This window comes from Monodelphis domestica, chromosome 1, assembly GCF_027887165.1.
Source record: "Monodelphis domestica isolate mMonDom1 chromosome 1, mMonDom1.pri, whole genome shotgun sequence".
Lineage (NCBI taxonomy): Eukaryota > Metazoa > Chordata > Mammalia > Didelphimorphia > Didelphidae > Monodelphis > Monodelphis domestica.
The window spans coordinates 404,566,596-404,583,799 of NC_077227.1; the positions used below are offsets into that span (position 1 = coordinate 404,566,596).

Here is a 17,204-nt window from a genome sequence, read left to right on the forward strand (position 1 = left end):
GAAGAAGAAGAAGAAGAAGAAGAAGAAGAAGAAGAAGAAGAAGAAGAAGAAGAAGAAGAAGAAGAAGAAGAAGAAGAAGAAGAAGGAAGAAGAAGGAAGAAGAAGAGGAGAAGAAGAAGAAGAAGAAGAAGAAGAAGAAGAAGAAGAAGAAGAAGAAGAAGAAGAAGAGAAGAAGAAGAAGAAGAAGAAGAAGAAGAAGAAGAAGAAGAAGAAGAAGAAGAAGAAGAAGAAGAAGAAGAAGAAGAAGAAGAAGAAGAAGAGAAGAAGAAGAAGAAAATAGCCTGAGAAAGAGTTAGGACTGGAGAGAGATAATGAGAGCACGCCTGGGGCAGAAGAGCAGCAACTCCCTCAGCACCCTCCATGCCAGCCTACCAGGGGAGGAAGGGTGGGTCACCCTGGGGCTGGCTGTGATCCTCAGACAGTTCCTGTCTGCACTGTTGCTGTTTTATGGAATGCCACTCAACAGGTTCTGGGGTTTGGGAGGGAGCCTCTGCACATGCCCCAGTGTGCAGAGAGAGGGACCACTACCACCTGTCTTTTTACAAACTGATCAAGTGGCAAGTCCTGGCTTAGAGGGGACCAAGAGCTCACTCTTGTTTGGAAAAAGAAAGTATGGAATATTCACCAATTAAACAGAAGTAAAATATGATCATCTGGTGTTGTTTGGACATCTTAGCCTGAACAAACATAACTTCAGCTTTACTAAAGAGCAAACAATTGCTTTTAAAAAAAAAAAAGTGGGGAGGCAGAAAGTAGAATCAAATCACAGATCTGAAGATGGACTTCATTTAGTTCAGTGCCTTCATTTTACAGTGGAAGAAATTGAAATCTATGGAAGTGAAGTGACTTGACCCAGTCCATAGAGATAGTAAATTTAAAAAGCAAGATTCAAATTCAACTCCTCTGGTTCTAAAAAATGGATCACAAGTTCTTTCCACTATGCTAACTTTCTGCTATGTTCTCAGTAGACCCCATGGGCATTTCTGTCTTCACCCAAATAAGCTCTTAATGAAATTGAGATAATAGTGAAGCCTATCTGAAATAGGTTACTCCTCCCCATCATCTCTATTCCATAAAATACCCAACTGTTGTTATTAAGTCATGTCAGACTCTTCATGACCCCATTTGGGGTTTTCTTGGCAAAGATACTAGTATGGTTTGCCATTTCCTTCTCCAGATCATTTTACAGATGAGGAAACTGAGGCAAAGAGGGTTAAGTGACTTGCCCAGGGTCATATAGCTAGTATCTGAGGCCAGATTTGAACTTGTCTGTTTAACTGACTTCAGACTGACTAACAGACTCTATCTACTGTGTTGACCAACTAGAATCACAGAAATCAAAACACTTGGGTGCATTAACTAGTCAGCACCCCCTGCCCAGGTCCTTGAGTATTTTTCCATAGAAACCTTTTTCAAAAAAATTTATTTCCTGGAATTTATTATTGGATATCTCAGCTTCTCCCTCCTCTCCCTGCACCAAAGAAGGTATAGCCCAACAAAAAGATTAGTATATATGTATACATATATATATATATGTATATATCATGTCTTTCATATTTCTTTTTTCAGTTCATTTTCTAGAGGACATTCATAAGTTATTCTTCAAATATTAATTCTGTGACTTTATAGAATGTTCTCTTGGTTCTACTTGTTTCATTCTCTGTTATTTCATGTAAACCTAAGTTTTTTTTAATTAACCTGCTAATCATCCTTATGGGCGCAGTAGTATTCCATCACAATCATATACCACAATTTGCCTCAACTATTCTCCCAATTGATGAAACAGTCCCTCAATTTCCAGTTCTTTGCCACCACAAAGACAGCTGCTAAAAATATTTTGGAACATATAGGTTCTTTCCTTTTCCCCAATCTCTGTGGGAAACAGAGCCAGCATTACTATTGCTGGGTGAAGGGTAAACACAGTTTTATAACTCTTTGGGCATTCCAAATTGCTCTTCAAAATGGGTTGAATCAGATCAGTTCTACCAACAGTGTATTAGTGGTTCCCATTTTTCCACATCCCCTCCAACATTTGTCATTTTGCCCTTTTCATGTTGGTTAATCTGATTGGTGTGAGATGGTATCTCAGAATTGTTTTGATTTGCATTTCTTTAATCAATGGTGATCTAGAACATTTTTTTCATATGCCTATATATGGCTTTAACCTAAAAAGCATTTAAAAATAAAGGATGGCTCAGATCACAATGCAATGAAAATAATAATTAATAAGGGTACATGGAAAAGCAAATCAAAAATTAATTGGAAATTAAATAATATGATTCTCCAAAACTGGTTAAAGAATAAATCTTAGAAACAATTAATAATTTCATTGAAGAAAATGACAATGCTGAGACATCCTTTCAAAATCTATGGGATGCAGCCAAAGCAAGTACTCAGAGGGAAATTTATATCTTTGAGTTCATATAACAAATTAGGAGGGCAGAGGTCAATGAATTGGGCATGCAAATTAAAAAAACTAGAAAGTGAACAAATTAAAAATCCTCAGATGAACACTAAATTAAAGATTCTAAAAGTCAAAGGAGAATTTAATAAAATTGAAAGTCAAAGAACTATTGATTTAATAAATAAGACTAGAAGCTGGTACTTTGAAAAAACAAATAAAGTAAAAACACAGTATGGCCAATTTCTGAGGACCTTGGAGGTTTTTTGGTCAATCCTTGACTTTATCTGAACAGGAGTTCCCTCTATAACAGCCCTGATAACCATTCAACCACTGCTGGGGAACCATTGGTATTGAGGAATTCTTTTAATTCAAATCAATCTATTCCATTTTTATTTTATTATTTTTTTAAACCCTTACCTTCTGTCTTGGAGTCAATACTGTGTATTGGCTCCAAGGCAGAAGAGTGGTAAGGGCTAGGCAATGGGGGTCAAGTGACTTGCCCAGGGTCACACAGCTAGGAAGTGGCTGAGGTCAGATTTGAACCTAGGACCTCCTGTCTCTAGGCCTGGCTCTCAATCCACTGAGCTACCCAGCTGCCCCCTCTATTCCATTTTTAGACAGCACGGATTCTTCAAAACATTATTTCTCTATAAATTCCCCTGAAAGTTCTGAGTTCTGCCCTCCAAGGCTAGACTGAATAATTCAAATCTCTTTTCTCCAAGAAAGCACTTTAAATATTTGAAGACAGTAATGCTATTTCCTCTAAATTTTCTCTTCTCTAAATCAAAATTCCCAATTTCTTCAATTCTATAGGGATTATATATTCCCTCCTCCCCATCTCAAACCCATACATGTTATTTACTAACAGTATGTTCTTGGACAAGTCACATTCTCTTGTTGGGCCCCAGTTTTCCCATCTAAAAAAATGAGAGAATTGTACTAGGTAAAATGTTCTTTACTTTTTTTATGGCATGGATTCTTTTGGCAGTCAGGTGAATATTATGGGTGGACTCTTTCTCAGAATAATAATTTTAAATGCATAAAATAAAATGCATATAGAATGACAAAGGAAACAAAATATATTGAAATACTATGATCAGTTTTTTAAAAACCAAATTCATTGACCCAGGTTAAGAACTCTGGATTATGGTGTCTTCAGTTCTAAATTCTAAACAGAATTAAGACTCAAAGGTGTATTTGAATGTGCAATAGTGACAAGGCAATTTCTGAGAAAAAAAATATTTATTTACACTGAATACAGAATGCCCACTGAAATCTCAATTGCCTTCTTTAAGTGCTCTCATCATCCCTTGAGAAAACACACAGATATATTCCTCAATCTCTTGTGCTCAACAGCAAGATGACCTTTCTCCTGAGGGCCAGTTGCATGAATGAGACTTAGATTATTCCTCCCCCTTTTCCCAGGCCCTTTTCACTGCCTCAGCCAAGGAAAAGGACACAGAGAATCAGTCTTTGGTACCTGAACACCAGGCTTGAGCCTGGGCCAGTGCCTGTGGTAGTGAATTGGTTGCCACACAAGCTGGGGTCTGGGGATCCGGGTATGAGTGAAGCCAGTCCACCGCTGTCCCACCTCTTCCATCTTCTCAGTTCTCAGACAGGACAAGAGTCGTCTTTTTCCAAATCACTTAAACTTCTCCCCTGGTACAGTCCCAGAGCAGGGGGACTGCTGGCCTGATCCTGCTTCATCCGTGTTTGGGAAGAGCTGGGGAAAAGCAACCAGTACCAGTCACCCAGCAGAGAAAAAGGGAGGAGGGAGGGAGAGAGAGAGAGAGAGAGAGAGAGAGAGAGAGAGAGAGAGAGAGAGAGAGAGAGAGAGAGAGAGAGAGAGAGAGAGAGAGAAGAGAGAGAGAGAGAGAGAGAGAGAGAGAGAGAGAAATTGAGAGAGAGAAAGAGAGAGAGAGAGAGAGGAGAGAGAGAGAGAGAGAGAGAGAGAGAGAGAGAGAGAGAGAGAGAAATTGAGAGAGAGAGAAATCGAGAGACACACACAGAGGTATCAGTCTCTCTCACCTACTCCTCCTCTTCTGGGTGTAGCCAATTCAGTGCAGGTACAGTCAGACCACACACACATACATACACAAATGCACACACACACACACACACACACACATGCAAAGTGAATCTCTACATTAAATAAGCTTGGCAAGGAGGGAATCATCCACAAAGAATGGGAGGAGACAATTAAATATTTCTTGTTTAGTCTGTCTCAGCCAAGTCTCTCTACATTTAAAATTGACTTTACTAATACATTTTCTTAAAGGGTAGTAATACTTTGTTGTTGTAGCTAAAGCCATTCTCATCATGTTTCTGGAGAGCCTATACTTTCCTTTCCCTGAGATCTGTCATAGTACAATAGAGAGTCTGGCATACCTGGAACCAGGAAGGACTGGGTTCTAAACCCACTTTGGACACCATCACCCTGGGCTAATTACTTGACCACAGGGTTCTTAACCCTTTTGTGTGTGTGTGTCATAGATCCCCTTTAGAAATGTGATGAAACCTATGAACTCTTTAGAAAAATGCTCTTAAATGTATAAAACAAAATACATGGGATTACAAAGGAAACCAATTATATAGGGTGTCCCCAAAGTCCTGATGCAGCTTTTAAGTTTTAAAGAGATTAAAGAACTTTAAAGTTTTAGTAGTTTAAAATTGCACTAAGACTTTTAGGACACTCTATACTTGAATGGAGTTATCTAATTTTTTTTAATAAGTTCAAAGGAGCAGCTAGGTGACTCAGTGGATTGAGAGTCAGACCTAGAGATGGGAGGTCCTGGATACAAATTTGACCTCAGATACTTCCTAGCTATGTGACCTTGGACCAGTCATTTGACCCCCATTGCCTAGTCCTTCTCACTTTTCTGCCTTGGAACTGAATTCTAAGACACAAGATAAGGTTTTTAAAATTATAATAATAATAAAATAAAAATACATGGACATCAGATTAAGAACCTTTATTTCTCTATATAATTCAGGAAATTCTCAACTCCATACAGGAGGCAAGAGTTCCCACATTGAGACAAGGACACATGTGATACCCAGACGAATCACGCGTCGGCTAGGGAAGGGGTGGCGGGGGAGGGGGGGTAGGAAAAAAAATGATCTGTTTCCAATTAATAATGTATGAAAATGACAAATTAAAATAATGTTTTAAAAACTAAAAAAAAAAAAGTTCCCACATTGAGAGACCCTTTCCTAAGCTGACCAAAATCATAGAACCTTCAAATATTCCTAAAATATGGCAGTCTTTATTTAATGTTGGTTTTAAAAGTTGGCTATAGCTTTTATTAAATGTGGGTGTATATGTGGGTTTAGGGAAGGGGAAAGAGGCAGAACTTTTTTGTCACCTTACTTGCCCTAAAAAATTCTATTTCTGCCGTGATTTGAATGTGATGATACCATTTTGCATACCTTTTAAGCTCTGTAATGTAACATTTTGATGTGTGATGATTTAGTTCATTATGTAATGGCTAAAATGATGATGCACATTGATGCTAGTTCAAGCACATATTTATGACATCTTGGGAATGCGTGATCATTGTTCTAAATAAGAAAACTTGACAATGTTTCCCAGCTAATAAAATCTCATAGGAGAGCTGAAAATTCTCAAGAAATGTATGCTCTACCCTCAAACACCACCAGGCTACATTTCACGATATGTATTAAAGAGTTCTGATAATCAGGGTATGTCTGAGGCAGCCCAAGGGGCAGAAATACATTTTCCTACCTTCAGCTGGCCCAGTCAACACTGGACAATAGGTGTATCTGATCTTGGGTGTCTACTCACTTCCTACCTTTAGAAATGTTTCTGACCCAATACTCTCCAGCTGCTCAGGATCCCCATTGCAACTGGGTTTAGAAGACACTTCCAGCAATATGGAACCACACCCAAAGGACCTTAAAACTATACAAACCCTTTGACCCAATACCCTTACTGGGTCTGTATCCCAAAGAAAACAAGGTGAAAGGACCTACTTACACAAAAATATTTTTAACAGCAATTTTTATAGTGGCAAAGAATTGGAAACTTAGAGAGTGTCCATCAATTGGGGAATGACTGAACAAGTTGTGGTATATGGTGGTAACAGAAAACTATTACATCATAAGAAATGATGAATAGGATGATTTCAGAAAAATCTGGAAAGGCTTATATGAATAATGCAAAGTGAAGTGAACAGAACCAAAAGAACAGTGTATACAGTAACAGAAATAATGTATGATGAACAATCATGAAGAACTAAACAATTATCAACAAAGCAAGGTTCTAAGATAACTCCAAGGGTCACATGATTAAAAAAAAGAGTGAGGGAGAGTACATCTAGGTGGATCAATTGATAGAGAACCAGGTCTAGAGACAGGAGGTCCTGGGTTCAAATCTGATCTCAGACACTTCCTAGCTGTGTGACCCTGAGCAAGTAACTCAACCCCACTGCCTAGCCCTTAGCACTCTTTTACCTAACAATCTATGCACAGAAATGATTCTAAGATGGAAGATGAGGGTTTTTAAACAAAATGCTATCCCCAGCCAAAGAAAGAATTATTGGAATCTGATTGCAGATCAAAGCACACCATCCTTCACTTGATTTCCTTCATAAGTTTTTTACTGTATATGTGATATGTGTTTTCAGTCACAACATGGGGAATATGGAAACATGTATTGGATAAAAGTACTGACAACATATATCAGAATATTTACCACCTTGGGGAGGGGAGGGAGAAGAAAGAAAATCTGACTTAAAATGTCAGAAAACAATTGTCAAAAATTGTTTCTACATGTAATTGAAAAAATAAAATTCAGTTTTAAAAAAGGGAGACACAATTTCCTCCACTATAAAATGTTCATAATAATGCACTCCTCACAAGACCTGAAGAAAATGAGTTGTATACTCTAAAGCATTACAGAAATGTAAGTTATTATTATAGAGAGGACCTCACCCAAGTCCACCTTCACTGATCTGCACCTTCTCACCTACCTAGTCCCCTCAAAGGATATGAGCCTAACCTAGAGTTCATTTCCTTGGGGCCTTACCATCTAGTAGGATTGAATTTGAGAACTTTGTTAATATACCAATATCTTCTGTATAATATGTCTTTCATAAAATTATGGTTGGATGAATGGATACCTATTGTATTACCTTCCCAGGTAATATTATTTGGATTCTACGAAAAGCCTTCTGAAGGTATATCCTATTTCAACTCAAAGATGTTTTTAATAACATTCATTGGGGTAGAGGAAAGAAGAAATGTTTGGGAAGAAAGATTTTCTCTTAGAATCATAACAGATCAGCAACTACCTAGTGCCCACCCATGCTCTGGACCCTTCTGCTTCCACACAAATTGGCTGCTTAGCTCCAAGATAGGACCAGGCAGTCACAGCTGTCCTGAAGAGAAAACAATCTCATAAAAGCTCAGCTGTGGGGAAGACAAACCCAGCTGGAGCAGATGTGAAGGGTCCCATTGTTCAGACTCTCAGGAAAACACTTTGAAATCCACTAATGCCAGTGAGAGGTTCCATGCCTTGGAAGCTACTGCCAAAAAACCTCTAGTAGCCTGCTCTCACTTAAGGGGAAAGAGAACAAAGGGGTCAGTCAATTCAAGACAACAAACATTTATTAAGCACCAACCATTCGAAAGGCACTGTGTTAGGCACTAGAAACACAAAGACAAAAATGAGCCTATAAGGAGTTTATAATGTACTAGGGGGAGATTATGCTCCAAACCCAGCTGTTCCCAGTGAGGCCAATTTCTCTGAGATGCAATGTGGGATAGTGAGAAAAATCAGAATCAGGATACTTAGATTACTTACTACAACTGTGGTGAGGAAAGTACTTTATGAGCGAGTTTTGGGGTGTCACAGAAATGCAAATTATTATTATAATATTATAATCATTAGCCAATATGGATCAATGTTTCAAATACTTCATACAAAGATTTCTTCTTTTAGACCAGGCCTTGGGGGTCTCTGCCTACTGAAGGGCTCTTTGAGACCAAAGATGTAGAGGCAAGGTTGTAAAATCATAAGACTAGATGGGGCGGAGGTGGGAAGAGGTTCACCAATCATAGATTGGGTGTTGGAAGGATACTTAAAAGATACAACATCTTTTGTATAGCCACATCAAGTCCCTTCCCCAACCCCAACCCACCCCTTACACTGCCACCACCCTGGTGAAAGTCCTCACCACTTCATTCTTAGACTATACAACATCCTACAGGTTGGTCTCTCTGCCTCAAGTCTCTCCCCACTTCAAACTATCTTCATTTAGCTGACAAAATGATATTCCTAAATCTGACCATATTGGCCCCTTATCCAATAAATAAATTCCATGATCATATATGAAATCTTGGCTTTCAAAGGCTTTCACACTCAAACTCCTTCCTCCCTTTCCAGTCTTTTTACAACTTATTCCCTCCTCCAAATACTCAATAAGCCAAGGACACTAGCCTGCTTGCAAATTCCTTGCACACAACTCTCTCTCTCTCTCTCTCTCTCTCTCTCTCTCTCTCTCTCTCTCTCTCTCTCTCTCTCTCTCTCTCTCTCTCTCTCTCTGTTCTAGGCATTTCCCCTGGCTGTTCCTCATGCCTGGAAAGTCCTCCCTCTTCATCTATTTCCTGGTTTCTCTTATTTCCTTCAAGTCTGAGCTAAAATCCTACCCTCTTCAAGAAGTCTTTCTTAGTCTTCCGTAATGCTAGCGCCTTCCCTCAGAGATTACTCCAGATTCATCCTGTACATATCTTGGTTTGCACATAATTACTTGCATATAATCTCCTCTAGACTGTGAGCTCCTGGTGGGTAGAGACTGCTTTAATTGCCTTTCATCCTATCTCCAGCTCTTAGCAGAAGGTAAGATGTAGGATTTTAGCTCAGACCTGAAGGAAATAAAGGAGATAGATGAAGGGGGAGAACATTCCAGACATGGGGAACAACCAGGGGAAAGCCTGGAGCTGAGAGATGGAGTTTTGTGTGCAAGGAACATCAAGAAGGACAGAGTTCTTGTATTATAAAGTATGTAGAATGGGGAGTAAGTTGTAAGAAGACTGGAAAGGAAGGAAGGGATCAGGTTATGAAATGCTTTGAAAGCCAAGAAGAAGATTTTATAAATGATCACGGAGCTCATTAAAAAATGGGGTGATCTGATCAGATTTCAGAATATCAATTGCTGACCCATAATAAGTACTTAATAAATGCTGATTGAACTAATTTACTAGCTGTGAGACTGTAGACAAGTCACTTAATCTCAGACCCGTAATTACCATCCATACAATGGGGAAAATAATATTCATACTTGATAAAACTTAAGGTTCTAGATAAATGTGAATTCCAATTTCATTATGCCTCTTAATTACACACTCATATACACTACAGGCCCTGTTATCTTCTGATGTACAAGTCAGTGACACAGAGTTCCTAGAAGTTTTCCCAGCTCAGCCAATAGGAGAATTCTGATTAGGCCATGCTCTGGAATGCCTACAATGCTTGGACTGTACCCTCACTACATTCTGCCTGATACTGAAGCTTTTGTCACTCTTGTCATGCCCTACTCTTGGGTATGATCAGTTGGGTAAAATCAGTAAGAGCAGGGAATATGTCTCATTCATTTAAGCAGATGTTTGGCCAACAATGATTGAAAAACTGAACACCTTAGGGCAGCTAAGTAATTCAGTAGATAGAGCAGCAGGTCTGGAGATGGGAGATCCTGAGTTCACATTTGACCCCAAAGACTTCCTAGCTATGTGACCCTGAGCAAGTCACCTAACCCCAACTGCCTAACCCTTCCCATTCTTCCGCCTTGTAACAGATACTATAGAATCTAAGATAAAAAGTAAAAAAGAAAGAAAGAAAGAAAGAAAGAAAGAGAGAGAGAGAGAGAGAGAGAGAGAGAGAGAGAGAGAGAGAGGGAAGGAGGGAGGGAGGGACGGAGGAAGGAAGGAAGGAAGGAAGGAAGGGAGGGAGGGAGGGAGGGAGGGAGGGAGGAAGGAAGGAAGGAAGGAAGGAAGGAAGGAAGGAAGGAAGGACGGAAGGAAGGAAGGACGGAAGGAAGGAAGGGAGGGAGGAAGGAAGGAAGGAAGGAAGGAAGGAAGGAAGGAAGGAAGGAAGGAAGGAAGGAAGGAAGGAAGGAAGGAAGGAAGGAAGGAAGGAAGGAAGGAAGGAAGGAAGGAAGGAAGGAAGGAAGGAAGGAAGGAAGGGAGGTACAAGGACATCCTCTCAACCAGGGCTTCCTTAACCTTCTTTGTATTTACAGTCTTTTGGCAATCTAATGAAGTCTATGGACCCTTTCACAAAAATCATTCTTTAAATGCATAAATAAAATACATAGGCTTACTAGGGGCAGCTAGGTAGCACAGTGGATAGAAAGCTAGATTCAAATCTGGCCTCAGACACATTCTATCTGTGTGACCCTGGGCAAATCGCTTAACCCCAAAACCTCAATTGCCTGGCCCTTACTGCTCTTCTGTCTTAGAGTTGATACTAAGACAGAAGGTAAGAGTTTAAAAGAAAAAATACATAGGCTTATGAAGAAAATAAATTGTTTTTAAAATACAGTTATCAAAATATATTTTAAAACAGGTTCACAAACCCCAGATTAAGACCTCACACTCTAAACAAAGAAGAAAAAAGACAAGATACACACTAGAATATTGGATGTGTGTTAAATTATTTTTTCATCTTCTCTAAATATGGATGTTGGATGTAAAGACAGAAGACCTAGGTTCAAATCCTTATTAGCTGTGTGACTTTGAGAAAGTCACATAACTTTTCCTGGGCTAAATTCCCTCATCTGTAAAATGGTAGTTAGGGAGAAAGATAAATGGAGCACATGATTTCCTTTTTTTTTTTTAAGAATATTTTTTTCCATGGTTACATGGAAAATGATTCATGTTCTTTTCCTCCCCGCTCCCGGAGCTGACAAGCAATTCTACTGTGTTATACATATATCATTGTTTGAAACCTATTTCCATATTATTCATATTTGCAATAGAGCAATCTTTTAATGCCAAAACCCCAATCATATCTCCATTGAACCATGTGATATGTTTTTCTTCTGCATTTCTACTCCCACAGTTCTTTCTCTGAATGTGAATAGTGTTCTTTCTCATAAATTCCTCTAAACTATCTGGGATCATTGTATTCTACTAGTAGAAAAGTCTATTACATTCGATTGTACCACAATGGAACACTTTCTGTGTACAATGTTCTCCTGGTTCTGCTCCTTTCACTCTGCATCAATTCTTGGAGGTTGTTCCAGTCCCCATGGAATTCCTCCACTTTATTATTCTTTTTAGCACAATAGTGTTCCATCACCAACAGATATCACAATTTGTTCAGCCATTCCCCAATTGAAGGGCATCCCCTCATTTTCCAATTTTTTGCCACCACAAATAGCACGGCTACAAATATTTTTGTACATGTATTTTTCCTTATTATCTCTTTGGAGTACAAATCCAGCAGTGCTATGGATGGATCAAAGGAGAGGCAATCTTTTAAAGCCCTTTGCACATAATTCCAAATTGCCCTCTAGAAAGGTTGACTTAACTCACAATTCCACCAGCAGTGTATTAGTGTTCCAATTTTGCCACATCCCCTCCAACATTTATCACTTTCCTTTGCTCCCACATTGGCCAGTCAAGCTGGTGACTCTAAGGTACTTTTCAGCCTTAAGCTTATGTGCTCCTAAATTACCTACATCTCTGAGATGAGTCACACCCCCCCCCAGAACTTCTTGTAGGAGTACCAAAGAAATCCACTTGCACTAAGCAACACCTCCAAACACACAAATATGCCACCTAACTCAACCCCAAGGCCGCCTAGTATCTGTCTTACAGGTTTAGACATAGCTCGAGACTTTGCTCAATAGCCTGGCATGGCTCCAAGGTCACGTGATGCAACCCTGAAATCGAAGTATCTCCTTTTTTTGCCAACACACATTCCTTCTGAAACTATAAATCACTCAAGTGAAACTAAAACATGGGTCTGTCTTATGTCATTGCTCTTGAAGCATCTTTGAATACCCAAAGGCCATGCATGACATGACCTTTCCTGCCTTTTAATGCTATATCCATTAGCTCCTAATTTCATCTTCCTTCATCTTCCTCCCCATATGCCCCCAAATTGTACATTTTTTTATCCTTATTTTCCATATTAGAACCAATACCGTGAATTGGCTCCAATACTGTGAAAAGGCTAGGCAATGGGGGTTAAGTGACTTGCCCAGGGTCACACAGCTGGGAAGTGTCTAAATCCAGATTTAAACCCAGGACTTCCTATCTCCAGACCTAACTCTCAAACCACTGAGCCACTTGGCTGCCCCTTCAAGTTGTACATCTTTAGCCCCAAGGGTCTGCTGACTCCAAAGCCCCTGTGTGTATCTGATGAGGTTACCACTCATCACTGGATAATCCTCAATTACATGCCATGGGGTAGAACAAATTCTGACCAAGGGGCCTGGACCAACTTCAGAGAAGCCTGTCTCTATGTAGGCAGTACTAGAGCTACCAGAACAATAGCAGAAGTGGACCAGAAAGGTGGGGGCCAGGGCCCTATGGCACCTTGGGCATTGCTGACACCCTCTGGGGTTGCGCTATGGCAAATCATCACTGCATCTCTGGGTCTTCCTGTGAGGTATTCTTGAGGCTGCTCTGCTAAACAGTTCATATTGCAGGCATGCAAATAATAATAATAGCTTTGCAGTTTACCAAGTGGTTCCTTACAATAACTCTGCTTTACCATTTTACAGATAAGTTGAAATACAGGGGAAATTACTTGGAATCACTGTTCATAGAACTCAAAGGAACCCTGGTGATAATCTAGTACCTCCCCTTCATTTTACATATCCTCATATCTCCTAAGACTGAGGTCTGGAGAGGGTCCTGAAGAAGGGACTTGGCCGAGGACACTTAAGTACCAGTTAGCAAATGTGGGGTTTAAACAATGCTGCTCAGAGATTTCAAATCCAGCTCTCTTTTCATTACATACCACAGCCTCTTCCAGGTCTCCAAGCTAAGAAGTATCAGAGAAGGGACTCTTCCTGCACAGATAATTCCAACATTTCTAACTGATGTGACCAAGACACGCAAAGGATTCAGACACCCCAGATTTGAAGCCAAGTTCCAGGTCAACATCCAGATGGAAATGTCCCATAGGCAATGGGGGAATTTGGACTAAAGGTCAAGACAGTTTGGAACTAGCAATGTAAACCAGGGAGTCATCAGAACAGAGGTGATAATTGCAACTGTGGGTGTGGATGAGATCACTAAGGGAGAGTCTCTGAAGAGAAATGGGTGGAGGACAAGCTAGAGGAAATACCTCCATTTAGGGATCATAGAGGTGGAATTGGAAGGGATGTCAGAGGCCATCTAGTCTAACCTCCTCATTTTAAAGATGAAGAAACTAAGCTTTATAGAGAAACGACTAACCCAAGGCCATATCACTACTAAAAGTCAGAGGTAGGATTTGAACACAGATCCTTGGATCCTATCTAGGCAGTGCTCATCCACTGTATCATACTTCAGAAAGGGCAAAGATGAGGAGTAAATATAAAAGAGAAGTATTTATTCTCATTATGCATAGAATCACAGAGTTATAATAAACTTTTTTCCCCTTTTGCTCTCTAGATAGAATTGTTGCTACATTGTTGTATATTTGTTTTCTTTTACATTTTTTTAGCCTTTACTTTCTGACGCAACAACTCTAGGACAGAAAGGGAAGGGCTAGGCAAATATGGTTAAGTGACTTGCCTAGGGTCACACAGATAGTGTCTGAGGTCAGATTTGAACCCAAGTCCTCCTGACTCCAGGCCTGGCTCTCCATCCACTGCACCACCTAGCTACCCCTCTATTGTATTTTTTTAAATATGCTTTATTGCTGCCTTTTGACTCTGTGTCACACCTACCTCTTCCTGGCTGATCCTTCCTTTGTGACAAAGAAAAACAATTCAGCAAAAAATTCAAAATAGGAACATTATCTAAAAATTTATATACTATTCTGTCCTGGTAGACTTCTGCCTCTCAGTTGTAAAGAAATTATGTATGTTTTATCATCTCTTTTCTGTGGCTTTCATTATTTTTTCTATCATGCAGAGTTCAATTTTCTTTTCATTAATTTCACATTCACTTTATATTGTCATATTTTGTGCACTTGACTAGGCTTCTGTTTCCCTGCATCACTTCATACAGATCTTCTGTTTTTCTGAATTTCCCACAATCCTCATTTCTAACTGCAAAGTAATATTTCACTGCATTTGTACCACAAAACTTGTTCAACCATTCCCTGATCAATGGACATCCCCTTTGTTTCCTGGTCTTTGCTAGCGCAAAGAGGACTGCTGCAGATGTTTTTCTACATATTAGGTCTTATTTCTGTCTTTGATAGATTGGATTTAGAAGCTTCTCAAATCAAACACCTTATCGAAGGGTATAAGATTCCTAACAATTGGTCAGCTAGCCTCTGCTCAAATACTTCCGGGGTTGGGGAACTCACTACATCACTAGAGTCCATTGGAATTATTGGACAGACCAGGGCAATTCACTTAATTTCTCTTAGCCTCAGTTTCTTTATGTGTAAAATGGAGATAATAGTAATATGTACCTTTGAGGGTTGTTGTAAGAATTAAATGTCACAACATATATACTGTGCTTTGGAAACCTTAAGTGCTCTATGAATACTAACTATAATTGTTATTATTTTGACCCTCAAGCTGTCACTTTCTGCTTCTTCTCTCCATGACATTAGGCTTCTCATCTCCTCTGGGCTGACAGCAGGGCTCCAGCTTTATTAAGTCTTTAGCACAGGCTCAGGACTGGTCATTAATAGCCCCAGACAATCAACAGCAAACAGTCCTATGGCCTCAAGAATTTGCATGCCTGTAGCACTTTATGGTTTATCAATTACCTCCCAAAAAAACTCCATATGAAAAATGTAGCCACCTTGTAATTTCCACCCATTGTTCCTTGTTTTTGTTCTCTTCAGTCAAAGAATAAATCTCCTTCTTCCAAATCAGCTTTCTACATCAGGTGATCTATAAAAAGTTCTTTGTAACTCAGTGATTTCGGATGTCTACAGATTTTTTCTCTCTCTTCCCCAACTCACTCCACCTCTTCGCACCTTGAAACATCCTCAGTTTCTTCCTTCATGTGCCATTTATTTTCCTCTTTAAACCTCACAAAGCATTTTGTACCTCCTTTATGTACTTCCTATGTGGGTCATGTGCCATATCCTCCTACTAGATTATAAACTCCCTGAGGGCAGGGGACCAGGTCTTATTTTTATATGTTTCCCCTTCCCTCTTGCCTTTCCTTGCATCCCATCCTAATACCAATCATAATTCATTAGACAAAATAGAAATACTATATAATCAAATTTGCTGAATTACTCTAGTTTTTAGAGCTCTTGCCATGCAGGCCTGCAATGAGCTTTCATCACTCCACCCACAAAGAGAAAAGACAAGTCAGAGTGGAAATAATGCTGAGCATGCGATAGATTTCTCAGTGTGGGTGGAAATATATATTTTTGGACATATCCAATAAGGGAATAAGTTTTGCTTGAGTATGCATATTTGAAAAAGGGGGTTATTTTTCTTTGCTTTCTTTTTTCTCCTAGAATGGAAAGAGGAGAGATGGAAGAAAAACATTTTTGTTATTTAAAAAATATGTTTGGGGGGGCAGCTGGGTAGCTCAGTGGATTGAGAGCTAGCCCTAGAGATGGGAGGTCCTGGGTTCAAATCTGGCCTCAGACACTTCCCAGCTGTGTGACCCTGGGCAAGTCACTTGACCCCCATTGCCTAGCCCTTACCACTCTTCTGCCTTGGAGCCAATACACAATATTGACTCCAAGACGGAAGGTAAGGGTTTAAAAAATATATATATATATGTTTATCTTGTTTTAAAATATAAAGAGTGATGGACTTGGGAATTCATTAACTTAACTGGGTTAATAAGAAAAGCATTTATATAAAACATCAGAGTTTGCAAAGCAGTTAACAAATATCTCATTTATTGTTGGTCTGTTATATTTTGGACCTTTGTTTTTGTCTTTAATAGGCTGAATTTTGGAAATTAGCTCATCAAATACCTCATCCTGGGAAGATTTCTGACAATTGGTCATCTAGCCCCTTGCAAAAAAAAATCCAGTGATGGTGTGACAAATGAAGAGGAAATAACCAAGGAAGCAAAGGTTCAAGCATCCAAGCATTTTGATTTATTAAGCAATGCATGCTAATTCCCTAAGAGATCGGGACATGGTACTTCCTCAGCTTAGGAATGGACCCCAAATACAGGGAGTGACAGATTTTTATACATTAAAAACAATCAAATAAAGCAAATTAATATGAAGAAAACAACCAGTATACAAAATTAGGTAATCTGATTTCTAAATGGATGAAAGATTAGAGAATTTCCACGGTGGGAGGGGTAGAGCAAACAGGTAAAATTCTGAATTCCCAAAATTCAGAAAAAGAGGTATCCCACTCTCCCCAGTATCTGTAAACCATCAAAGGAACATGGAAACAATAACACTGATTAATTTGGGGCCAATTTTCAGATGAGACATCTAGATTGCTTGCGATATACAGTTGTGAGAAAACTCCTAACATTAACTTTGGATATGACTAGCTGGTCAGTGCAGCCTAGGTCCTCAGTTAAGGGTCTCTAAATAGCATGTAGAGGTGATCGAGTTTCCCAGCCATGCAGGACTAGGTTCAAATAGCACAATAAGGGTTTCTCCTAATTCCCATAACTGAATGAAGTTTTTTCACAAGACAGATATTGGACTAGTTCCATAACTGAATAG

The 17,204-nt window shown here is 39.4% G+C and overlaps 1 protein-coding gene across 2 annotated transcripts in view; it reads right to left on the bottom strand.

The window, feature by feature from the left end:
• ARHGAP40 (Rho GTPase activating protein 40) overlaps positions 1-17,204 on the bottom strand; it is a 135,249-nt gene that overhangs the window by 89,135 nt on the left and 28,910 nt on the right. The window contains exon 1 of one of the 2 annotated variants that reach the window (XM_016428300.2): positions 3,885-4,176. The exons of the other annotated variant lie outside the window; for it this stretch is intronic. The gene's annotated coding sequence lies outside the window, so the exon portion shown is untranslated. Of the gene's footprint in view, positions 1-3,884; positions 4,177-17,204 lie in introns of those variants that run through there. 2 annotated transcript variants of the gene reach the window in all.